Source organism: Paramormyrops kingsleyae, chromosome 1 (genome assembly GCF_048594095.1).
Source record: "Paramormyrops kingsleyae isolate MSU_618 chromosome 1, PKINGS_0.4, whole genome shotgun sequence".
Classification (NCBI taxonomy): domain Eukaryota; kingdom Metazoa; phylum Chordata; class Actinopteri; order Osteoglossiformes; family Mormyridae; genus Paramormyrops; species Paramormyrops kingsleyae.
The window spans coordinates 63,518,679-63,545,486 of record NC_132797.1 but is presented as its reverse complement, the minus strand read 5'-3'; the positions used below and the strand labels follow the sequence as shown (position 1 = coordinate 63,545,486).

The 26,808-nt window shown below is 42.6% G+C and overlaps 1 long non-coding RNA gene across 2 annotated transcripts in view; it reads left to right on the top strand.

The window, feature by feature from the left end:
* Positions 1–1,170: 1,170 nt before the first annotated feature.
* LOC111849463 (uncharacterized) overlaps positions 1,171–26,808 on the top strand; it is a 40,558-nt gene continuing 14,920 nt past the window's right edge. The window contains exon 1 of one of the 2 annotated variants that reach the window (XR_002839530.1): positions 1,171–1,341. This is a non-coding gene — a long non-coding RNA (uncharacterized lncRNA). The remainder of the gene's footprint in view (positions 1,342–26,808) is intronic. The other variant, XR_002839529.1, reaches the window with a different exon arrangement.

Here is a 26,808-nt window from a genome sequence, read left to right as displayed (position 1 = left end):
TCTCCTCCGAAGAGCTTCCTCAAATAGAGGTTAGGGGGGGTCAATTGGTGCCTAGGCTCTGGTGTCGAATGAGCGGCGCCAGGCGGTCACAGCTAACCAGCCTTTGAAATCAAACACCCTGAGGCCGCAGACTAGTGGGAGTCAGTAAGTGCAACCTCTAACAGCCACACGCTGCGGCCTTCGTAGAGAGTGCCGGAAATATCGGGTGGTCGGAGGGCTGTCCTCCTCTGGAATGGGGAGGAATGGGAGTCGTAAAAGAATGGGGCGTCAGATCAGGATGGCAGCCTATTTGGGCAAGACGCTCGGATCAGAATTAACAGGGAACACCTAGGTAGAAGTTCAGATTACTAGAATATGCAGAAAACAGTGTGGAGTTTGGTATGAATTTAAAATGACTGTTGTCACCGAAATTACCTCTCACTTAATTCACTTTTGCAAGCTCATCCTCTGTCTTGCACTGGTAATGTTTTGGCTACAAATCCCTTTCCTTAAGTACGATGGCACCTTTGCTGTCTATCAAAGGATCATGAGCACAACACTGTACATTGTGGCAGGGCACCAAAAAAAGGTCCCGGGAATGTGGCTGACTGTTTAAGACTGAAACAGGATGCTCGCAGCAGTGTGAAAGCCAGGTGTGAGGAATGACACCCCCCTTGCCAGCTTTGGCACTCTAGGCATGCAATTAGATGCTAAGTGAATATTTGGTTTACACAAACTGCCTCAACCTACGTCTTAATTGTAATAGTACCTGAATGGAACCAGTGTGAATTCACTCACCCAAACACTTTTTGCACTATGGAAACGGGTATTGAGGCTTTACAAAAGTTCCCTACAGCACAGCATATAAGATGCCCATTACTTACCCCTGTTTAGTTTACACCCAAATACGTTTTCCTTTAAACATGTGCCTCTAAGTATCTTTTCACGTCTTTAGGGCCAGATCACGTCAATAAACAGATCATTTAATTGCACTGGGTGATACGTGATAGTTATGTGCATTAAGTTTAACACATATTATTTTCAAGAAGCTAAGGAAAAATGATATTAGTTATTGTTAGTTCTCAAAGTATATACTGTAGGAGTGCTTTACCTTACAGGTAATTTCATATTAAAACAGTTAATCGTAATTTAGTTAGTCAAGGTCGGAAAAAGACACGTGACACCCAGCGAGCTGTGCTGTCAATAGCACGCGAGCTTTTTAGTGAAAATTACATCTTACTTTGGCAGGTTGAAAGTTACCTCGTCAATTCAATTAAACCCGATTTTAGTGGGCTGTAATGAGACCTACTGTTTAGCCACGACTGTCATCGAGTATCCCTGTATGTGTTGCTTCAGTCACGGGTAAGTAATTTAATCACGATGGTGCCAGGAACGACATACTTGTAATTCTGTGTAAAACACACAACTCAAAACTGTTGTGCTGAGGGAACGGAGGCAGGATGTTTTCACTACGATATGGGGAACTTCACTGTTGATATCTTTCCTGGTAATTAAACTGGCCACACATGGGGAAAGGAGATCTGGAGACATGTGCTTTTTAGAACCATAAAAAGCGGGATACACCGAGCAATAAAACGGATGTACTGCCGTACATCGGCCTGTGTAGCTGTTCTGCTCAGCTTTCACTTCCCCGGGCGGCGGAGGCATCCTATATAAAACGATCCATTACCTGTAATATAGTTCACTGTAAATGTGAACAAAATTATTGTTATTACTGTTGTCCGCCAGTTCGAGGGCTTTGAGTGAGACACAAGAGTCGACAATCGAGTTTTAATCAATACAGAAGCACGACTTAAAACTATTATTGCACAGGAACATGTTTTTTTCAGGTGAAATTGATTGGTATCTGTGGAAATTTTAAACGAAACCCAGCATACACCTCTGCCATCTCCGGTATATAAGCTATCTGAGGGTGTTTTGGCAAGTTCCCGGAGTGCCTTCTATATTTTAAGAAAACGAAATCCATATTTATGTCCTGCTTTGCCTTTATTACGTGTAAGTTCACAGAACAGACGCTTTTGTACTATCCGGTATTACTTTAAGTGAGACACGATTAAAATGTAATTTCTGTGATCAGCTTGTTTATATTTTTTTCAGTGACGAAACACTGAAAGCGCTAATAATATGGAATCAATTTACTGTCGCTTCATCTATTACATCCAGATTTATTTATTTATTTATTTTTTCGAGACCTGTGGCCTATACTACGAAGCGGGGTTACTGGCTTATCGGGGTAACTTGTCGGATTTAAGGTAGTCTGGGCAAAATGTAAGCGAAGGAATATTAAGTTCATTTAAACTGTGGTACCTTAAATCCGACAACTTAACGCGATAAGCCAGTAACCCCGCTTCGTAGTACAGGCCACTGGACGAGGGCGTTAATGAGGCTTCGGGGAACGGAAAAGCGCGCCAAAACGTCGCGTTGTCATGCAGTATTACGCAAGAGTTCCTAATCTAGCACGAATGGAGAAACTACACTTTTTTAAAAAAAAAAAAAACGTTTGGATCAGCTGTTATTTAAATGCGGGCAATGACGTAAGAATGGTATTGATAATAATACAGCAGCATGTACTTCTGTACAGGGGTGTAGCTAGAGATTTTTGGCCCCAAGACAAAATTTCACATTGCCTGCCCCACCCAACCCTACCTAACCTTCTTACATTATATAATTTTAAAGTTTTACATATTGAAAGGCCCAGTTAAGTTGTTGCGCCGAACTCCCTGAATCTACTAGGGCAGGAGAGTCAGACTCCAGTCCTGGAGGGCCGGAGCCCTGCACATTTTTGGGTTTCCCCTCATTTAACACACCTGATTCAACTCCTTGTGCTAATTATCACACAGCTCTTAAGCCGAATCATTTGTGGTGGAACAGGGAAAGAGCTAAGCTACACAGGGCTCCGGCCCCCCAGGAATGGAGTTTGACACCCCTGTGCTATGGTCTCCATGCCCTTAATGTGGCACTTCTTCTGTAAGTGTTATGACAAGACCAGGTTTAATAATAGGATAAGACCATGGTCAATAATTATTAGACATCTGTTTGATATGGAGGGAAGGAGATGCTGCAATTAAGGACAGGAATGAAAATACCTTTTAAGTTGCTTAATCTGAATTTCTGTAGTAAAGCTGTATACATAGTAAAATAACATAGTTTTTTTTTTTCCCCCAAATATATTTATTTGCATTTGTTTTAAATACAGAACAATCACAGTCAAAAAAATAAAAAATAAAATAATAATTTTTAAAAATAACATTGTGGTTGGAGGAAGGCGGGTACTGTACTAAAGAGATCCATTTCTGTCCTGGAGCATGCAGTCTTCAGTGCTTAACAGGAGGCCATGATAATCATCAGTCCCCCGAACATCTGCCCCCATATCTTCCCAGGAGGCAGCTGTTCCCATAAATAAGGACATTTTTTAAAAATATACCTTACGTTACCACCTCATATACAGACAAAAGAATGTAGTATAATTCATTTTTTGATCAATGGTGTTTCACATTTTTTGTCGTTAAAGCATTGAGTCTTGCTTGTCCTTCTGGGAGTGCCATGTCATGTAAATATCATTTCTCATGCTTGGTCTAATAGGTAGAATGATGCATTGAATTATGATGCATTGCTATTCTAAGTTTGGAGGGAGACGTGCACCCTCTGTGACCTGCATGCCAACCCCAAGCCCAAACCAAATCTTTGCGGTATAAAACAGTGATGTGATGATATGATTGGCTAATTGTTTTTTATGCTCTTATCTGAATTATTGTGCCATGAAATGCTAGGGGGCATAAGCTGTGTTAAATGCTTTCTTCTTATAGTGAGCTGTTGGCCAATTGGAAATACCTATGCAATTAGTTTTGTGATGTGAGACTAGGATGCACTGTGGCTAAAGGCTGTGACCAGAAAGGCTAATGAGAGCCTTCCGGATTGTTAGCAGTGTGGGTAAGATTTGAAGGACGAGGGGCAAGGTCGTAAGTTTATGTAGCTAGAGTGAGTTTTCTCAGTAGTGTTGCTGGACTCTTTGTATGAGTATGGAGATCCGGAGCAAGTTCAAAACAGTGCCACTGCTCCTTTGGATCGAGAGGAGTGAGCTGTAGTATTTTGGACGTCTTATTAGGATGCCACGTGGTTGGCTGTTCTGGGCACTTCTGGCTGGGCAGAGTCCCAGGGGCAGACCCAGGACACTCTTGAGGGATTATATCTCCCAGCTGGCTTGGGAATATCTGGGGTTCCCTCAGAAGGAGGTAGAGTACTGGTTGGCAACACTTTGACTGCAAGCTACTACTAGCCCACACGGAGCAAATGAGTAGCTAGTGTAACAGTCATGGATCGGATTAATTTAACTGTTGCCTCCCCCACACACCAAGGGTGTGCCTCCCCCTCCACTTTAATTTCTGTATAGAAGTACCTCTCACTGTAAAAAAAGGTTAGAGACCCTTGAGCTACAGTCTATGGACTTGGAACAAGACGTTAGGGCTGACAATGGTACTCACCAAGAAAAAAGGTATGAACACAGGTGGATAGATGGAAAAACAAATAAGTAGATTTAAGTGTATTTCTTTGAAATAGATTGTCAAGTTTTGACTTTAGCTCTCTGTGCATAGGGTTGTCTAGGTGAGCTCCTAATGGTGTTTATATGTTTTTTGAATATATGTAACCATCCATTTATCCTTCTGGGTTGTGGGGGGTCTAGAGCCTATCCCAGAAGCTATGGGCACAACCCAAGACAGTGGGGCCAGCCCATTGCAGGGCACACTCACACCATTGGGCAATTTAGTAACTCCAATATACAGTATGTATTTTTTGGAAATATTTTTTAGTCTTCATTCAACATGTAATAAATCTCAGACATCCTGAATAAAGAATCCTAATATTTCTTAAATAATCTACTTACCCACACTTGTATATCCTGACAGTTACATGCATGTGTGTTACCTGGTGAAATACAGGTAAGTGTGTCTGGGATTATCATGAAGAAGGAGGATGGACATCCAGTTTATGAACTAAGACTGTGGACAAAATCCCCCATGATGACACCCTGAAGGTTTACATATATTTCAGCCTTGTGTGCTGACACAGCTCTGCTGTGTTACTGATAAAGAGCAATCCCAGTACTCTCAGAATTTAATGTCAGTATTAAACCTACAGGCTAAAATGAATAGGCTTAAAAAATAGCCACCATGACTCCCCTCAGAAAAGCATGGCTGTTTTTTTCTGTGTTTTCTCACATTTGATTGCATATATGTGTACCAGAATGACATTCCCACATCTTGCTTCTGGGTTCCTGGGCAATTTTCCAGCACTTTCTTTAGGGGAGGTGGGAACAGAGTTTGGGATCAAATAACTCTGCAAGTCCCCCTTTTTCCCTCTATAAGGGGAATTCCTGCCCTTGGATATTATGTTTCACTGGGAGGCACATAAATGTTTATGGACTCTTGTAATTCTGCAGAACAGTTTCCATATCAATAAAAATAAATTCTGAAACTTTTTATCAAACACCATTCTAATGCTGAGCATGATAATCTTGTATAATGTCAGCAACCTGGTGATCTGCAGGAGAAATCTGTCACCTTCCCTCTAGGCAGAGAGACCCTGTTGATGACACTATTAGAGCTTCTGTCAAATAATCACAGATTTGTATGAAAGTGTACCTTGTCTCTTTTTTATATCTTCGTGTTGGTTGTGCACGTCTTAACTCAGTTGAAGAATTGCTGTAGCAAGTGAAGACACTTGTGTTTAGTATAAGTTGAGTAAATAAAATTAGCCTGCTAAAATTAGCTAAACAGGTACTTCAGCTGTGTGATCAAGAGGCCTGGGTTTTGCGTGGCGATTCTGTGTGCCTGAGCACCCGTCACCCCTTCCCCATGGCAATGAGGGGTGAGTCACCTTATCAATGAGCACAGAATGTTCTTTCATAAGCCCTTGTCATCTGACACATCTTCATCATCGAGTTGTCGCTCTTTTCATGAATGATTTGTTACAAATATATACAGCCTCAAATCAAATTATTAACGCATGAAAAGGGTGAAGGTGAGCATGCCAGTTAGGATTACAGCTGGTGTTAACTTGCCTCTGTGTCCCCCAAGGGATTCTGATTTTGGAAGTTTCATTCTGCATAACCCCTGTCCCTCCCATGTCTCATCAGACCGCCTGTCTTAAGTTTCTTTTAGCATAAATTTCGGTTTTGCACTGTTTGCATTTATACTAAGTTTAAGCACAATTTCTCTTTCTTGGAATTGCATTATTCAAGCTTTAGGGTTAATTTGGTGCAACGTTTGTCACTTGCTGGGGCTAATTATGGTAAAGGCCTTCTCTCCACAGGTTCATCAGAGAACAGTAAGACCAGTTCTCTACATAGTTAGAAATTACTTGTACAAAGAAGAGATCTGCAGCACTTTGATTACTGTATAGTCACTGTATTTCCTACTGTTGTCCTTTTGGCCCCTGAATGGCCTTCTGGACAGAACTGTCTCACTATGGATATTTCAGTTTTACTTCCAGCTTGGTTTCCTTAACTACTTGATACTACTGGGAATAGCCCCCAACTGCATTGTACTAATACACAGGGTTCGTACGGTCATGAAAAACCTGGAAAAGTCATGGAATTTTAAAATGGCAATTTCCAGGCCTGGAAAAGTTTTGGAAAATGAATAAACTCAGAAAGTTTTGGAAAAGTCATGGAAATTTGTTTTTCAAAAATATCCGTGTACTTGAATTTGTTCAATTGATAATATTGGTTTTCAAATTGCAATAATTTTTTCGTTCGGGCGATCAGTCACATCCCAGTCGGCGCTACGTCGCTGATAAGTTTTTTTAAGGTCGGTATTTAGTAGCTTTTCAGTCATTTGCACATTGGGCTTTTAAGCGAGCAACACTTTTCAACACCGCGACGATCCGACGTTTTCGCGAATAAAACGCGATGCTTCGTAATGGAACGCGATCCAAATGCGACCATCCGCCGTTTATGCGACGTATTGCCTACGTACTTGTGCTGACAGGGATCACGTGACATGTTCTCTGCTTGGGGCAACTCAGTTGCAGCTGAGCAAAAATAAACAATGCCGGGAAAATGTCGCTTTAATAATGTTTGGCTTCAATCTGAAAAGTATAATGCATGGCTTGAGAAAGACCAGGACCCGGGACGAGCAAAATGTAGACTTTGCCATAAAACGTTCGACATTTCGAACATGGGAGAAGCAGCGCTATCTAGCCATGCTAAAGGTGCAAAGCACCAAATTTAACAGCATTTTTTTGCCCTGAAGAAGGCCACAGAGGCTGAAACATGTTGGCATGTTTTTAATGGATAGCCAAGTTTAAATAAAGGCTTTTAAAACTTATATTCCTTGTGAGTGCCTCAGAACTACTGTTTATTAAGTCATGAATATTTACCTTTAAGTCATGGAAAAGTCATGGAAAAGTCATGGAAATGTAATGGTAAAAATGTGTACGAACCCTGAATACATGTTGTCTTGCACAAGTTATAGTCCTAATACCTGCATGAAGGCAGCAGAGAAACTCTTCTTATCCCATGCATGCTGCATTTGGTCACTTTGAGGCTTGCTTGTGTGTGTGATCCCATCCTTGTTCTGGTCTGAAGGCACTGGCTAAAGCCGTGCGCAAAGTCCCGTTTGGGGCTTCTGTCCAACTACTGCTGTGAGCCCGGGCAGCGATTACGAGGCTTGGCTCCAATGCGGTATCCCGAAAACCGCAGGGGTACATTAGCAGTTAGTAAACGTGCCGCGACTGACGGAGTGCTCTAAGAGGCCAAGCCATGGGCGCTCACAAAAATTCCCGTTTCGCTCCAAGAGCTTTTTTAGGAGAATTTGTCACAGTGGTCGAAATGAAAGAACGTGATTGCTTTTTCGATCCCCTCTGTTCTCCCTCTTGACCAGTGTACCTCAGGGTACAAATGAAGCCTTCCTGCAATATCCCTTTCACCGTTGGTGAGATCGAGTGATGATTCACAGTGAAAGCCGCTAATGCCTCATAGCTAGAAACAAACATTAATGAGAAACAAACTGTTAGCTGTCTGTGTTAGCGTGGCGTCTGCAAGGCAGCTGCCCATGGAAACTAGTTTCCATGAACGAGTGATAGAGGGTTTGTTTTTCTTCTTTCCTCCTTTTTTAAACTCTGTGGGACCTTGGCTGCACCCCCTTTTTGCCTGGCCATATGTGTTGGGATTTAAGCTCTCCTCGCAGTCTGGAGCACCTCAGCACCAGGGCTGAGGGTCACTTTCCTCCAACAGTGACCTGGATTTAGAGTTTCCTTTCTCTCGTCAGTGTGTTGTTACTGGTTCCGGCTGACCCACTATAAGTCCCCCCCCCCCAGGGCTGTTTGCTTTGTTTCAGCATCCAACCTTATTTGGGAGCTTTTTGTTTCGTCTTCGTTATGACCCCCCTCCACCCCTGCCTACCTGCTGCAATATAATACCACAACATTAAATCCAATTGAAGCAAGGTCACCGTGGATCTTTAGACGAAGGCTCTCCTGCTCTCATAATGAAACTGACTTTGCTTCATTTCCGTCTCTGAGGAGGCCATTCTTCTGTGCCAGATTATATTCTGACCCAATGCCACTGTCTACGTGTCAGTCTAACAGTGATGTAGATGGGTGCCTCTCTGCAAGCACACCGGTGTCACGGTGCTTTTCTTTCTGCATCCAATTAAACCGCAGCTGGGCATTTTGCAGGATCGGGTGGGGGCACTTGTAAACAGCAGTGTACTCTGTGACCTTGTGTGACATTGTGATAAGCACCCTCCTGTTAGCATGTGGATTTCAGCCCCCTACTCCTCGTTCCTGATTATAATTTTACTGTGCTTCTTATTTAATACCTTATTCTGAGTCACCTTTATGATTGTATTCAGCAACAAACCTTGGTGTTCTGCTGCGGTCTTTGTTCTTCTGCATAATGTTACCAGATGCTCCTCCTCATGTTACTTTCTTTTAATTTCCGAGGGAAATACTGAGTATCTTCATTTTAAATACTTTTTTTGTCTGAATTGGTTTCCCTATAATCGCTATTGAGAATAAGAAACTGTGTTTGAAAGAAAACAGAGGATGAGTTGCGTGAGAAGTTCCAATGATCACTGGAGGTCAGGAAGAAGAAGCTGTTGATCTCCTAGTGCTTAACGCAAAGCTGAATTCCCGGGCCCTAAAGAAATCTGTTATTTTTAGGCTCGACTGAGCATTCTGTCAGATTTCAAACATGAAGGGTCTGAGAACTGTGAGTCCAGGCAGCAAGTCTCATTATCGCACTGTAGGCATCTTGTTTTTCACCTTGGAGGAACGTAAAGACATTGGTGCCTTTTCTCCTTTGTGAAAATGAATGAAAGATTAACCCTTGTGATGGCCCCTGGGAGTCTCATTTAACTGCATTTTTATGGTTCTATTAACTTTAATATTTCTCTTTAGCTTCAGCTGAGTGCAAGCACATGTATACATTAGTAAACCTCACACCGAATATTAGGATTCACACATGCAGATGGCTGTTTGTCCATGGCTGAAGGTGTTGAAGGGATTAGGGTCGCTTGATGTTCAGTGTGTACCATCTCTGTTAGCTGTTCTCCATTTCAAAACACATAATGTACAACATACCTCTCTCTTCGCAGCACTCCAGTATCTGCTGATAAACACTTCTTACGCTTAAGGACTAGGGATTAATCATTTCGAAATTGGGCTGATTTGAAAAATGAAGAAATAAAAACAGCATACAGCACCAGTATTAACAGTATACAGATGGATGCTCTATAGATCATTTTTGCTGTTTTTCTGTACTGGTGATTCATTGCCTGAATTTCATCCGATATTTGGGTTTCTATTAATATATTGTTGTAATGCTGTATGACTTTGTAAACGGGATATTATATAGTTCTTGTAAATAATAGTAGTAAATTTCCTGGGAAAAGAACCTAATTTGTCCGAGTGGAGTTGTTAAAATAAACATTTGGAAACACTGTGTGTGTGTGTGTGACGGGGGGGGGGACTCACCCATTGGCTGATGGCCCAGTTTCCATGGAAAAGCGATTGAGTTACTGATGAATTCATTCTCTGTTTTGACAGCGAAATAATTCCAGAGGACCCATCCACTGAATCGAGTCTATCTGCAGCCATAGTGCTGGCAACGTCCTTTAGATCGATAGCGACCCGTGCATCCGTGCCAAGGAGATGTGGTAGAACCTTTTCATATTTCACATGCAGAACAGAGAGGCGGACGAAGCAGAAATGGAGCTGCCAAGCTCTGAAGCCTCCATGCTGTCTGCTGGAGACATCAAGCCAAGCACAATAAGTGATGTCTGCTGGAGAACAATGGAATAAATGTATGAAGTTTGTTGTGCTGATGCTGATTCGGTTCCCATTTTATTAATAGTTGTACCATTTTGAGTCAAGTCTGTACCCTAAGCTGAATGTTATTAGTGGAGTGTGCTAAACAATGATAGAGCGATGCCTGCTGTTGCCTACATTTCGTGTCACTTGAAAACCCAAACATGTTTTATATGTATAGTACCAGTCAAAAATTTGGACATACCCACCCATAGAAATGTTTATTTGTACTAATCTCTATATTTTAGAATTCTAATGACATCAAAGCTGGGAGGCACCTTTGTGGTTTGGGACTCTGAAGGTTGCTGGTTCAAATCCCTGGGTCGGCAGAGTGATTCCACCATTAGGCCATTGAGAGAAGCCTTTAGCCCCAATTGCTCCAGGGACTAGCTGACCCTACATTCTCCTCTAAGCCTTTTTCATGAGGTGAACTCCTGGAATGCTTTTCCAGCTGTCCTGAAGGATGTCCCATATATATTCTGAGCATTCATTGGCTGCTTTTCCTTCACTCCCTGGTCAAACTACTCCAAAACCATTTCTACCATTTAGGTCAGGTGGCCAGGTCATGTGATTCAACACTGTCACATTAGCGTGGTGTTTCCAAACGTTTGACTGGTATTGTGTAAGCCATAACCTCAGTGATGACTGGCCCCAACCCTGTATGACAGACTGAGTGAGATGAAGGAGACTGTTTATCTAATGGGTTTCTTGTTAACTGGATAGATGTCAGTGTTCTAGATGAATCTTTTATGATGGGTTAAGGCTTTTTAATGACGCGAACAATGTGTAATAAGTCTTTGCAATTAAAAAAAAGTTCTATTTGAGGGGGGTTACGGATTTAATTAGCTACCAAAGACAGAGCTGTGATTGATCAATCATTGAAATGCCTGTCAGTTAAGACACTTTTCTCAGCATGTTTTTCTGAACTGAATTTTAATTTGTTTTATTATGAATTTGACTTTGATTGCTCTCTCCACTTCGATATGGTCATCTTCTGTTTGTCTTCATGGCCTGCTGGTAGGTTAGGACACCTAATACAAAACTGTTTTTTTGTTTCATATTTTGTGGGTAGTGCCCTGAACTAACCTGCGCTTCTGCTTCGGACGTCGCAAAATTAGTATCATAATTTTTTTCTTCCATGTGACAATTGTGGGAAGAGTCGTCTCACTAGCCGACCAAGGGTGTGTCTGGGAAGCTAAGGAAGCTCTTGACTCTATGGAGCCCCCCCCCCCCCCTGCCATCTGATTAGGTTCTGGAAATGTCTGAGTTTTTTTGGGGGGTGAGAGACATCAATTGTGAAAATGGTTCCCCTCCTCCTAAGACGGGGTGTAATACTTTTGCTAAGAACACTGGGTGCAGTGAATTAAGACAATCTGCAATCACTTTATTCAAGTGACTTTTTCTGTCCCTAAATGCTTCTCCTTCCAAAGTAGCTTCTGGAATCCACTTCTTATTTCTAAAATAAACAAATCCACACAACATTTGTGTTACATACCATAATCTACAATATAATTAATGAATCAATATTAGCCAAATACAAATACTTGCACAGGCTATAGGGCCTATTAAGTTTTTTTTTATAGCATAATTACTATTTTATTTTAACTGTTTTAATGTTGCCACATGAGAGAGCACAAAATAGTAACCAAGGAGTCATAACTGCACAACTCTCCCAACCGCATCAGGAAATCGGACAACTAGAGAGCTGGACATCAGCATAATCCTGTTGCAATGGACTTCTCAATAAGACTCTGGGATAAAAGGCAGTTAATATGTGAAACTGGTTCTAAATAGCAGATACGATTAACAGTAAATTGTAATTATCCTAATTAGACAGCACATTAGGTGACTGCATTAATGATGGAGCAAGTTTTGGGTAATTGACTAGAGAAAAGGGGAAAATGCAGAGTGCCTCATGTTAATGACCTAAATCGGCTGATTTGTTTGCTGAATGTCAGAAATATTCCACCCTTGTGGGGTGGGCTAAAAACAGCTTTTGCAGGTTAAAGCAAAGGCCAGACAGTGTATTGATTTGCACTTTTTATTGGATAGGCATTTTTACCTATTAAAAACTATCTGTTCTACATTTTGCATTGAAAATAGAACTATTCAACTAAGTGATAAATCATATTTAAGAACTATTCTTTCTTGCTTTTTGATGAAGTTTTAATATGTTTGTGGACATTGTCCTTGTCATGGGATTCTGTGAGACCATTATTCAGTGTTGTCTGTTGGTCCTGTTACTTGGAGGATTACTTTTGCATTTATTAGTTTCTAAAATTGCTAACATTTGGCAGAATTTGAAATACTTGTCTAGCCTGTGAGTATTTTTCTGCAATGACCATGTGACCAGTAATATCATAAATCCTGCAGAGGTAACAGAAGGTGTCATCCTACCCAGGGTGCCGTTGTGTATTATTAGGCAGTTGCTATTAATGCTGTATGGTAGGTTTTGTGTTGTCATCTTATCAAGGCATGAGATAGTTGAATCCCAAAAGGAGAAAGAAGTACCCCTCTCTGATCTATTCCTCGTGATTAGCCCCCCCCTCCCCCCGATTAGAAATTAGATTAATGACATAGACTGCTGGAGCCCAGCCAGGACACAGATGTATGCCACACTCACAGAGCATGTTAATTGCGTTATAACCTCCATTTGAAAGTTTCACTGCAGCATTGCAGTTCTCATTTGGCTTGCACTTCTTCGGCATCTGTCATTTAAACTTCTGCCTTTCCAGGGCTGTTTTCCAGCAATTGTTGGGGTCTTCAATATGGCTTCATATATCAGGGTCTATCATTTATACCAGGGTATAATTTAAAGCACTGGTGGTAATGGTATATATTGTGGTCTGTGTGTGTCTGCATGCGAGTATGTTTGTGTATGTGGGTGTGTGTATATCTGTCTATCTAATCAGTCAATCTCTATCTCACGGCACTGAACAAGAAAAGCGGCTACAGAAAATGGATGGATGGATGCTTCTGAAGGGGAAAAGCACTGGCATGGCAACTGCATTGCCGGTATTACTGTACTCTGAACTGTATTACTAGGACATATTTCACAAAGTATACAAGTATTTTAAGAACATTTATTGTGCAAAATATAATAAAAATACAAAACCAGTTCTCAAGTAACTTCCATCTCTGAAAAACACTTTCACGAAATACAATAAAATGAAGCTGCACAAACTGAAATAAGTACAGCAGGACGTGTTTGTATTTGACATGAAAAGATTGCTTGTATTACCACACCATGCAACCACTGTCACCCGACCTACTTTGCAGATTATTGTTTTCTGCTTGCTGCCTGACTTCTCAACCAAGTCCATATAATGGAAGTTCCATGGGTCTTTTAATCAACTTCTCACAAGCTGATAACGATGAAGCCTGCTCTACCAACTGGCACGGTATTGTTGAATAGAGCAAATTCATACCGGTGTGCTATGTATACTGTTTATATTGTCCACTCCCGGTAGACTTCAATTAAACCATGACCAATCCAGGGCATGCAAGGGTACTCACTGGTCCTGTAAACAGTTAAGATACATGGTATCAATTTAAGCATTATGGTATACTTACTCCTAAATTGTATATGTCCCCTTTCCTCTTTAAATATATCTTTTAAATCCATTAAAAGTTGGACTTGGCATAAAACCAAAATACATTATCAAACATTTTCCAAAAAACATCCCGGAGGGAAACGGCTTTCCTCCTAACTGACCTATGTTTTTATTAATTCTTTTTTTTTTTGTCCCTTTTCTTAGTTTCAGGTTGAACTTGTCTTGATGTGTTGTAGACACCTAGGGTAGTGAGACATTAGTCATGATATATTTTGTCTGGCTGTCAGTCATCCATGTGTGCCTCTGTGAACATATGTAGGCCCGAAGAAGTAACACAAAGTGGTCTTCATTTGTATTGTGCCACTTGCCTGTCCTCAGGCATTTCACAGATCTAGTGATGTCTTTGGGACCCTTCCCAAACTTCAGAATGTCTTTATGGTTTTGAATGTCTGCATTACCCCATCCTGAAACATTGCAACTGATCTTACAAGTCAGCTTGAACTTACCTGAGGATAAGCTCTGACTCTATACAACAAAGTTGTCAAAGGAAATTCTATCTCTGGCACCTTGAACCGAATGATCACCTTTTTGTTGGTAAAAACTTTCGCCCTGTGATTTTTTGCACTTTCCGTGTGCAAGCAAAAGGTACGCAGGATTCTAGATGCCGATCAGCTGCAGGCAATTGAATCAAATGATGGTTTATGTCTGTGGTTGTGTGAAGATCGCCAACAGCAGGGAATTTTACTGGAATTTCCCATAAAATATTTACCTCCTCTTGCTCCGAGAGTGTGTATTGATAAGGAATTGTTTTCTTGTGGCTTGTGATAGACCTGTGTGAAAAATGTGAATACTGTTTTGAGGATTTGGCTTGAAGAACATATTTAAACTCATGGGAATACTCCTCAGTTTTGTAATTAACGTTAATGTCCACAGGAGAAGCAGTTGATTCACGTTCACTTGACAGAACCAGTCATTGTTGCGTAGCACCTAAGGGCTGAGGAGCGCTTTTCAAAAGCCAGTGTAATTTTACCTGTTTGCCTTGCTACAAAGATTGCTTTGAATAGGTGTGAAAGATAGGACCTGGCCTTTATCCAAGCACAGTAGGGTTTATAGATGCAAAATAAATTACAGTTTGAATCCAATGCTCAATCAAAACTGACCTAGTTTGGGCTTGTTATAGAAGCTTGGAAAGTGTTGTAAAGCCCATAAATTCAAGATCTGCTTTTGGCCCATTCTTGTGAGGTGACCAGGATAAGATGGGTGTCTTTTCCAGTGTGTAGTAGATCTGTGGTTGATTTGTATCCAGTGAAAAATTTTGAATTTCTGCCCAGCAGACAAGCAGATCTCAATGTTCTGACTGCCTGCCATCTTGTCAAAGACGGTCATCTGCTCTCTCTTGTTTTGGGCTGTCGGTTTTATCACTCCTTCCTCTTATCACAGCACAATTATGAATATGTGATGGATTCCATAATAAGGTGTTTGACTGATGCTCCCGAACCAGTGTCTACAGGCCTGTGCAGTGCTTACGTGGGGAGTGTGTGGAAGGCAGAGTGGAGATAAATGGTGATGAATTGAGCTCTGCAGTAGAGAGGGACAAAGCAAAAGACAGGCTGACCTTGGCTTCAATGCAATACTCTCAGGCCAGTCAACGTCAAGTTTCTGACCTCGGTGGTGTCACAGAGAATCTATTATTGTGAATAATCACCCACATCAAAGAGTTGATGTTCTATTTCATGGTTGTATCTGTCCACACATCTGTCCAAATGGAAATTAATTTTCACCAAGAAAAGTGAAAGTGTTAGAGTGTAGAAAGTGTTCCTAAACTTGTTCATTTCATCTTGCAAGCTTGTGTTATGCTGGATTGTAGTGAAATTATTGGGGGGGAGGGGCAGTGTTTTATGAAGAATTCAAAAAAGTCCTCCTACTGCCCTAACATGGTAGCTGAAACAGGAAGCATTATATGCATGCCAACTGAATTAAGCACCATCTAGCTTGCATAGAACAATGCCTCTGGTTTATCCAGATTTAAGTAGGTTTCTCTTTTGTGCGATGTGCAATATAATTCTTTTGGATTAAGAGGTTATACTCGTGTTACTGGCAAATGTTGATCTTTGCCTGCTCCGAAATGAACTGCAACACTGATCCAATTTATTTTAGTGATGGCCTTGTTTCAGCCCCTTGATTCTCTGTGACCTTTACAACCGTATACAAGTATGATGTTCATTTAATCTGAAGGAGATACTGGGTCATCTTGTTGGACTGCTATGCTCTCTTGATAATCTTGGCCTTCGCCGTGGCAGTCCTGATTTGGGGGAACCCGACAGGGTCTGCAGGCACCCAGGCGGTATGGGATAATCAGTTTAAGACCTTCATTGCAGGCCGTCTTGCTTGCCAGCTGAGACAATCACAGGACGGTGCTGTGTGGGCAAGGTCAGGCGTGCTCGGCATCCGTTAAAGCTGCAGGTACGTTGTGGCGCTGGCAGACGTGGCCGGGCCCAGACGACCCCGCAGCAGCTGGGTGGTGTTTCTTCAGTTACTCTGGCCTTGTTAGAATACAGATTTGACCAGGAGAGTGTCCTGCATCTCTAACGATACAAGCACATTAGGCAGCGGTAGCTTAGCTTCAGTTCTGCCAATTTCAATGATTTCTTACATATAAGCGCTGGAAACAAATCTTGCAACAATCAAAGGTAGCAGCACCCTGAGACTGATCTAAAAGCATGTGATGGTTGACTATAATAAAAACGGGGCAGGACTTTGCAGAAGGTGATAGGGAAGATTTCCAAGGTAGCTACAGACTTCTGGGATTTCAAGACCAACTGGCTTCCTAATGGCTGCGGGCACATTAACCTTACAGAAGGCTGTGGGATTTTTATTTATGGATAGGAGTCCAGTAAATCTGGATGTAGGGTGGTGTGGGAATGGGGGGGGAGGGGAAGTGACCTTACACTAAAGTCAGCAGCTCTCAAACTGCCACTAAGGATTGTGTCAGTTGTTGTGGTGGGGGTGCAGATAGATCACTGATGGATAGAAGCAGGTCTAAACTGAACTGATTCTTTTGCAGGAGAACCACTTTTCCCCCATTATTACTGCTCACTAATGCTGATTAGCTATCAAAAACTCTGTCAAAATAAATAACAATTACAGATGGTATTAGTTGAAGTGGTGCTCCATTTCCAATAAGTGAAGTGATGGCCTGTCCCTTTGGCCCTTCCCCCAGTCTCTCCTCACCTGATCTGCTCCCCTTTGCCATGACATTTGTATTGTGGGTACATTTACCCCCCTGAGGAAAGTGCCTATGGTCCCCCTGGTGTGTGGGCTTGCAGTGCACGGACTGCGCTTTCTCAAAGGGCATGGAGTTCGAGCACCAAGAATTGCAGGTGACATGGGAGCATTTGGAAAACTTCCAGTGGGATCTGGAGAATGATGAGTCCTTCTGCCAATACTACTAGTTATAAACAAGCTTGATTGGGTAATCATTTTAGCTACTTTGGTGGGCTCATGGACTCTATTTGTATGTGACAGGGAGGGGAAGCGGGAGGGAGAGAGGGAGAGTATGTGTGTGCTGGGATCTGACAGCTTCTCATTTTGGCAGTGACATTCACATACCGTTATAAGTCAATGTGGCATCTTACAGACATGTTATCGTGCTGAAGATGTCCTTTCCACAGAGATTTCTGCTGGATCTGTGCTGAAAGATGCATGTCATCTCAGAGTCTTTCAAATGGGAGCATAGTAGCCCCCCCTCCCCATTCTGACAATCAAATTTCCATAGCAACATACATTTATAGATGTCCTGTGGTTCAACAGCACATTACCCTACTCCCTGCTCACACACCAAAAAATAAATAGATAAAAAATCATAATCCTACAGCATCTAGCCAGAAATTAAATAAGCTCTGCTCTCCTGTACAATATACAGAAAATAAATGCTCTGAGTATTACTGTCCTGTGATCAAAGCATGCCTTGTTGTCTGGTCCTCCTAAGGCTACACTTATGTATCTTAGGTTTCGGCCTTGGCAAGGTTGACAAGGAAAACAATCCCATCCGATATAATCAAACCATGGTATAGATTTATGAAAATACAGTATTTTTATTTTAGTTTCTGTAAACCCTCGTAGCTCTCAGATGTATTAAGTACAAGTATGTGTTGGCAGGTGGTAAATTGTAGCTCTGCTAGTTGCTCGTTAGTTGGAAAACGGCAGGGTTAGGTATCAAGGAGAAGGCTTCTGCTGTTTTGCCCTTGAAATACCCACATGGAAAAGATCCACGAAGATGTTTTTCTGCCTGGTGTTCATTTTTGCTTGTGAAGCCCGGGAACTGTCCTGCAGTGTGTGAATTGTTTGGTCATTTTAATAAACACTGACCTGCATCTGAATCTTGTGTGATGTCTTTTAGATGTTTCATAGTCAAGTTAAAATATCCATAGTTTTATATACTATATATTTACTTTGCATGCTGGAAAAATACGCGATCTGATTTTTATCAGTAGAATGCAGAATTCCATATCCGTGCAAATAACATTACTTAAGACCTTCATTGCAGGCCGTCTCACGATCACTGAGGTGTTTGTACAGACTTACAAAGGTAGCACCCCATGCCTCATCCACACCTTTCTTCTGATCTCTGCTGTTTGTTGCATGATGGTCATGTTAAAGGTTTATGCTCCTCGGCTAATGTAATTAACGGTGAACGCCTCCACCTCTGAACCTAATGCGTCACACTGCCACATCTGCTGCGGTCTAGTAGCAGCTCACACATTTGTGTTTTTGAAAAGCCAGAGGGATGGAAGTGTCTGGCATCAACAACGGGGTATAGAAGCGTGGATCTGTGTTTGTCTGGCTCACTAGGCCTCAGTGCGGCTCGTGGCTGCCCAATGCCCCTTGCAACTTGACGACTAGCTCCGGATGTCAGGCAGCGCAGACCCTTTGATACATGAGGCTCTGCTGGTGCTGTAGGGTGTCAGCTGCAGCGCTTAGGATATTAGCATCATTTTTAATGGGCTGCCGACATCCAGCTGTGCCTATGGAGGTGGGTCAGTGCCATTTACATATCTGGCAGTTTGCCGATAGTTCAGAAGAGCAGGGTATGTTAGAGAGCATAGGCTGGGAAAGCAGAGAAATGACTGCCCCCTTTTAGCACTGCTGGTTCAGACCTATGTTCCAGGACAAGACCGAGTCATGCAGTCCTAACTAGAGTGCCCTGTGTCTCCTTACCAAATGCAGTGTTTCTGCTGATGACATTTCTCCATGGCGGCCCACTATGCCGAAATCTTTGCCGCCATGATAAAAATGACCTTCCAACCTATCAATCATCTAATCGGCATCTAGCCGATGCTCTTATAAAGCTGCAATAAAATGAGCTTACTTGCGTGTTACCCAAGGGAAACAAAACAGAGGCAGCGTTTAGTTAGGTGGAGGCTACGATGCATCCTTGCTCTTATACCTCTTTCACACACACATTGAAACCCATTAATATATAGCCATATTACCACTATAATGTCCTATGGGAATTGGAGCAAAATGGTGTAATGTACCCCTTGGGACCCTAGTAACTTTAGCAGTGACTTTCTGACATGGCTGCAGTGTGAATGTGAAACTGTAACAGATTACCGTGTCCAAAAAGAGCAAGGGGGGGACTTCTCCCCCCTTATTTACTACATTAATATCAGTTTGGAGTACATGACACCCGTTACATTTTATTGGTTCGCTTCACACCTAAATGGAGATAGCGGGAATGAAAATGTATGTATGCTGTGTTGTTTTTACGTGATACATTAATGGATTTCATATGTGACGGTCACACTGGGAGAGATTTGCTTCTTACAACAAACCTATTAAATAACTGATTCACATACACAGTTATGACTGTTATGTTGTTGAGTGAAGCACTGGAAATGGGCAAATTTTTGAAGAAGTACTTTTTTTAAAAGGTTACTAAATTAATTATAACTGTTACTGAGAATAACTAGCCTATATTAATTAATATAATTATTTAGTGTATTTTTGCCTCCTTAGAATGAAAGGGAACATACCACCACTAAACCATAATTAATTATATACAGTTGATGGAAATGGTGAAAAAGTCAATGCAGTCTTGGGCATACTGTATTGCAAAGAATTGCAGGCTACTTATCCATCTGCATTGCCTCTTCTGGTCTGTCCAATACCTGCTCCTCCTATTGCAGCGTGGTGGCTGTGGTTCTGCAGCAGCGGGGGGAAGGTGTGTGCTTCACCCTGCGATCATCATCTGGTTGCTCTGTTTTTTCCAGTCTTTAGCTTTTTCACACAGACAGTGAAAAATCAAAGCTGTACTGAACATTATCAGGCTATCTGGTCGGGTCTGGATTTTGTGAGGAAAGTGACAAGTCGTAGTTGCTTCGGTGCTGTTACGGGAAGACCCAAAGCCTTCCTAAGCTCTGTGGTTCTGGACGAAAGGAGTCGATCTGAAAATGTAGTGCCTTTTTTGTAGAACAGTTTGGAAGTAGGAGTAGATTCCATGCATCTCCTGACACCCTGCATTACTTAGGCCTCCCCCGCCTGCCTGTTTTGGGGTTGATAACTGTGCCTGTGATAATGAAGTCCCATGCTGTTCTGGAAAGCATGAAGTGGGGACATGAATGGCCTTGTCACCATTCTCTATGTCCTGGGGCCAGGAGTTATTACAGTTCACCCTGCAGATGTTTGACTAGGTTGACATTTGCAGTTTTTTGGTTGGGGTGGAGCTGAGTTCAGTCGGGAGGATGCATCTTGAATTTAAGGTTTCCACATCCAGGACTGTGTCACAGAAGAACATAAACACAACATGAAATGCAGGAGAAGGTGAAGAATTTGCCAGTCTGTTCAGTTTTTTTTTTTCCTTTTTTTACACGATCTGGATAAAAATAAATATTACTCAATAACAGCGAGCATAAGGACCATTTAAGCTTTGGTTACTGAGAGCAAAATAAACTAGTTTTGACATGTAATGCTTGAACTTCAAGTTGACTTTTGCGCCCTGATGTAATTTATGTCGGAGCTGGACTGAGTGGTGCCTCACAACCTTGTAAACACGTCAATGCTCCCGTTTTTGTGCTTGCATGTGAAGTAAAACGATTAGGTAGAGAAATGACAGGTAAATGACAGACAATCAAGATCTGAGACTCTTCCAAAAAAGGCGAATGGTGAAGTCATATCTGACGGCTGAATTGCTATATGAGGCGTGGGCCTTCCTGCGTGCTAGCGCCCTCCTCTGGTGGTCTCATAGTGGCACTTCCGTATCGACCCTCCAAGGTTGAAAAAGTAGTGTGATTTGCCCATGTCGAAACAAGCGTTGCCCCCCTGCTGACTTCTGCCAATCGATTTAAATCGGAATTTATTATGACAACCTTTTGCTGGCTGATAATTATGAGTGACTGTAATGGCACACATAGCATAAAATAATGTGTGGTGTAAGGTTGATTTTTGCCACCCAGGGACGGATGTCCTGTTAGGGGCATCCATGGCAGATCTTCAGACTTCTGTCAGCACCACAAACATTGCATTCTGTCATCTAAAAAAAAAAAATTCCAAAAGCACCCCAAGCAAGGGCTGGGCAGGGAACAGTTATTTGAAAACCTTGGCTGCTCAGCTGCTGAACCAGCTTCTACATGACTGCAGATAGTTGCCTATCCCCCCTTGAGAAGATGTCGCTCAGAATAGCAGCCCTCATCCTGGCGTGTCCCCGTCTCCTGCAGTCCCCGCATGAATTCACCCCGTCATGAACCCCAAGAGAGTGGCACTGACATGCATGTGCTGATTACCAGCACACGTGCTGGCAGTCTTCCTTCCCATGCCAGCACATCAGAACCCGCATCTCTCATGAAGGTAGATTTCTATCATTTGTCTTTTAATTCCCAGCTCAACTTCAAAAAAAACTTGACTTGCGGCGTTTTTTAATGTGCTAAATATGTTCATGGGGACGACATTCTGAAATGTCTTCACGAATACAGAAATGCTGGCAACACATTCACGTGCTGATTTGGAGGAGCGGAATGGGGGCTGGGGCCGTTGGCAGCCTGGTTGATATCGAGCCAGGAAGATGGATAGTGGCCATTTGCTGCAAAGTCATAGCCCCAACCCCCACCCGGGTCCATTCTCACCGTAATGCCACTTGTGTGGAAACCGTTTAACAGTATGAAATCTGATCCTGGCAGAGACTCTGGCTTCCTTCCTATGATGATGCGTACATGTGTACCTCGCCGGTAAACCTTGGTCATGAAGGCAGGGATTTTCATGGCCGATTGTGTCTCCTAGACATTTTTATAAAGATTCCTGTACAAGGCTGTTCTTGTATAAACAGGCCCTGACTGCGAGGTAAAGGCCGACCCTCCCCCTCTCACAACACAGCACAGCGGTGGCATTGTTACAGATAAGCAGCCAGTTTCAATTTCATTGAATAGTGTCAACATTAAGGTTGAATAATTGCATACATTTCAGGAATATAGAGGTGTTATTCATGACCATGTCTTAAGGTTGACAATAGGATCACAAGCCCTTTATCTGTGTATTATGCATTCGGCTTCCTGCGCTGGCAACAGGGTGCATTTGCTGTATTTGCAAGTACATTTTGTAAGATAAAAGGCTCCTGGACCTTCTCGGTGCACCTCAGGGGTCGTGTGCTGTAGTGGCAATTTATGATGGTACCACAAAATAAACTATATCATGACCGTTTGTGGAGCTGAAGCACATCCTGTGTGTTGGGAGAGTCTTGTCAGTTGATCTACATGGAAGTATGCTGTAATCTTAATAGGTTTATAGCTATGCAATGTGAATATGCACCCTCTATTCTTTGCAGTTTATTTTCACAATTTAGATGGAATTATTCCATGCAAAACATGTGTTTTATTGCCATCTAGTGTTGTTTTTGGGTAACATGCAGCCATGCTGAAATCTTGTACTACAGGGGCAGATTGGTGGCCAAGGCTGGCTGCTTACCTGCATCAGCGTAACTCTTTTTAATTTAATGAGATTAGAGAGAGCACAGCTAGGAAGCTTTAGGATGATTTCCCTCGATGGTTCTCTTACAGAGTGATTGTGACACTACTGGTGTGACACAGGCTCAGATCCCATCGTTCTTATGGCATTTCACAGATTCAAAATACCTGCTAATTTCAGATCCTTTCATAAGCCTATTTTATAATTTATAAGATAATATATTTTATTAGAATTATATTAGCTACTATATTTGTATTATCCACCCCCACTGGATTGGCCTCTTATCCAGGGTGTAACCCAGCCTTGTATCCTATACTGCCTGGAATAGGCTCTGCCCTCCCCACAACCATGACCAGGATCATCAGTCATAAAATGGATGGATTTTAGTAAACATTAGTACATAATATCATTCCGTCTTCTTTTATTAATTTGAAAAGAAAAGGAACGATAGAAAAGAAGGGAGAAGAAGAAAAAATCAACTCAAAAGTTACGATGAGAGAACCATTAGGTGTTAGTGAGCAAAATATATGCGTAGGCTGCGAGGGCACATACTGTACTGTTTCTGTCATGTTTTTGTGTGTGTGCATCCACGCCACCCAGAGGGCAGAAGAGCCACCCACCCAGCCCATGGCAGCGAGTGCAGGGATCGGAACCAGCTAGGGGAAGTGGTGGGATTGGGAGGACTAGTGAAGTCAGTGCAGCCAGTCCTGCTACAACATGTAGCGAATCTGTTCTGATGCGACTCATGTATTAGACTTAGTACCCAAGTTCAATACAATGTGGTATAGCATTTGTATTTGCGTGATTTTCAGTCTGAGAGAGAGCACTACGTGAACTACAACCCCATATGGTCTTGCATGCAAAAACAGCTATCCAAGTGAACGATAGTGATGTCTGATTCGTGAACAAATCGTTCTTTTGAACCAGTTCTTTTTATTGAGTTGGTTGAAATGGTTTTCAAATCTAAAACAAACTTTTTGTACATCGAGGCATTGCACAGTCTTAGATTATAATAATATTTGACAATTTGTTGTATAGAAACACAGCAACGTTTTTTTTAATTCACTTACTTCTGCTTTTCATAGACTGTATGTAGGTATGTTGCCTTCCGTGCCCCTCTGCATATCGGAATCCATTGTGTTCGTGCTGTGTGCATGCCTGGTTGCATGGTGACTGTGGCTCACTTCTGCTGACTATGATGGCCAAAATGAGGCTTCATTAATCATTTGCTGTATTTTCTGACCACACTAGATGGTTATTATTTAATTTAATTTGGCGTGCATTAATAAGTTTTCAAGTCACATTACCCTAACCCTTTTTTCCACTGTATATGTATATTTTACTATGCAATTTTAGTGAGCACGAGGTTTTTCCACGAATGCATTAATCATGTTGTGTCAGGACTGACCGTATTTAAAGGAAGGAGCATTGGAGGGATGAGAAGAAAGAAAGGAAAGAGAAAAATTATGACATGATTATATTTATGTTTCGATAAATTTATGTTGTGAATGATTAGATGCAATTGAGAAAGAAGGAAAAAAAACATACTGTACATGTGCACACATCTACACACACATAGAAATACACTGCTTAAAAAAATTAAAGGAACGCTTGGAAAACACATCAGATCTCAATGGGGGAAAAAAATCATGCTGTATATCTATACTGATATGGACTGGATAATGTGTTAGGAACGAAAGGATGCCACATCGTTTGATGGAAATGAAAATGATAAACCTACAGAGGGCTGAATTCAGACACCCCAAAAATCAAAGTGAAAAAATGATCCGGTAGGCTGGTCCATTTTGCCGAAATTTCATTGCAGGAACTCAAAATCGTTCTCAGTAGTTTGTATGGCCCCCACGTGTTTGTATGCATGCCTGATAATGTCGGGGCTGCTCCTAATAAGGCGACGGATGGTGTCCTGGGGGATCTCCTCCCAGATCTGAACCAGGGCATCACTGAGCTCCTGGACAGTCTGAGGTGCAACCTGGTGGCGTCGGATGGACTGAAACATTATGTCTCAGAGGTGTTCCATTGGATTTAGGTCAGGCGAGCATGGGGGCCAGTCAATGGTATCCATTCCTTCATCCTCCAGGAACTGCCTGCATACTCTCGCCACATGAGGCCGGGCATTGTCGTGCACCAGGAGGAACCCAGGACCCACTGCACAAGCGTAGGGTCTGACAATGGGTCCAAGGATTTCATCCTGATACCTAATGGCAGTCAAGGTGTCGTTGTCTAGCCTGTAGAGGTCTGTGTGTCCCTCCATGGATATGCCACCCCAGACCATCACTGACCCACCACCAAAATGGTCTTGATGAACAATGTCACAGGCAGCATAATGTTCTCCGCAGCTTCTCCAGACCCTTTCACTTCTGTCACATGTGCTCAGGGTGAACCTGCTCTCATCTGTGAAAAGCACAGGGCGCCAGTGGTGGACCTGCCAATTCTGGTATTCTATGGCAAATGCCCATCGAGCTCCATGGTCCTGGGCAGTGAACACAGGGCCCACTAGAGGACATTGGGCCCTCAGACCACCCTCATGAAGTCTGTTTCTGATTGTTTGCTCAGAGACATGCACACCAGTGGCCTGCTGGAGGTCATTCTGTAGGGCTCTGGCAGTGCTCTTTCTGTTCCTCCTTGCACAAAGAAGCAGATACTGGTCCTACTTATGGGTTAAGGACCTTCTACGGCCCTGTCCATCTCTCCTAGAGTAACTGCCTATCTCCTGGAATGTCCTCCATGGCCTTGAGACTGGGCTGGGAGACACAGTAAACCTTCTGGCAATGGCACATATTGATGCACCATCCTGGAGGAGTTGGACTACCTGTGCAACCTCTGTAGGGTCCAGGTATCACCTCATGCTACCAGTAGTGACACTGACTGCAGCCAAATGCAAAATTAGTGAAAAAAAACTGTGAGAAAAGATGAGGAGGGAAAAATGTCAGTGGCCTCCACCTGTTAAACCATTCCTGTTTTGGGGGTCGTCTCATTGTTGCCCCTCTAGTGCACCTGTTGTTAACTTCTTTAACACCAAAGCAGCTGAAACCGATTAACAACCCCCATTGCTACTTAACGGACTAGATCAATATCCCAGAAGTTAAATTGACTCGATGCTATACTCTGATTAAAAAGTGTTCCTTTAATTTTTTTGAGCAGTGTATATATATACATACACCCATATACACTCAGTGACAAAAAAATTTAAGCACCTAGAAGTATTGGTCTGATTTGGATGTAATTTGCTACACATGCAGACCAGCGATGCGTATGTAAATGATTCGAGTTGCAAGGAGCTGGCATGTCCAGTCACCAGACACATGCCTTGTAGATGCATTACACAGCATTACCAGCACTTGACAGAGTTTGATAGGCCTAGGTCGCATTGTGGGTTTGCATGAGGCCGGGTGGTCGTATCGTGCAATTGCCCAGCATGTGGGGCATGCAGATGTCACAATTGCCCGATGTTGGAACCAGTGGACATAGGAGGGCACCCACACATGTCGTGAAGGTTCCGGTTGTCCAAGACAAACCATACCAAGGCAGGATCGTCGTATTGTGTGCCAAGCATTACAGAAACCCATGACATCTGTGCCTGCACTGTGTCTCGACGACTGGCATCAGCCAGACTATGGGTTCACCATCCCATGCATAGGCAGAGACAGCTGTGTTTGGAGTGGTGCTGTCACCGGAAGGTATGGACTGATGACTAGTGGTATCGTACCATGTTCAGCGATGAATCTCAGTTCTGCATTATCACAGATGTGGGCGTATGGCGGCGCCAAGGGGAGACGACCAAACCTGCCAATGTTGTGGAGAGACACACCGACGTTACTTCTGCCATCATGATGTGGGGAGTCACAGGGTATCCTGATGGCACAGCGCTATGTCAGTGACATCCTGCATCCGCATGTCTTACCCCTCTGAGACAACACCCTGGTACAGTCTTTCAACAAAGACAACGCCCATCCACACAACATGTATGTCT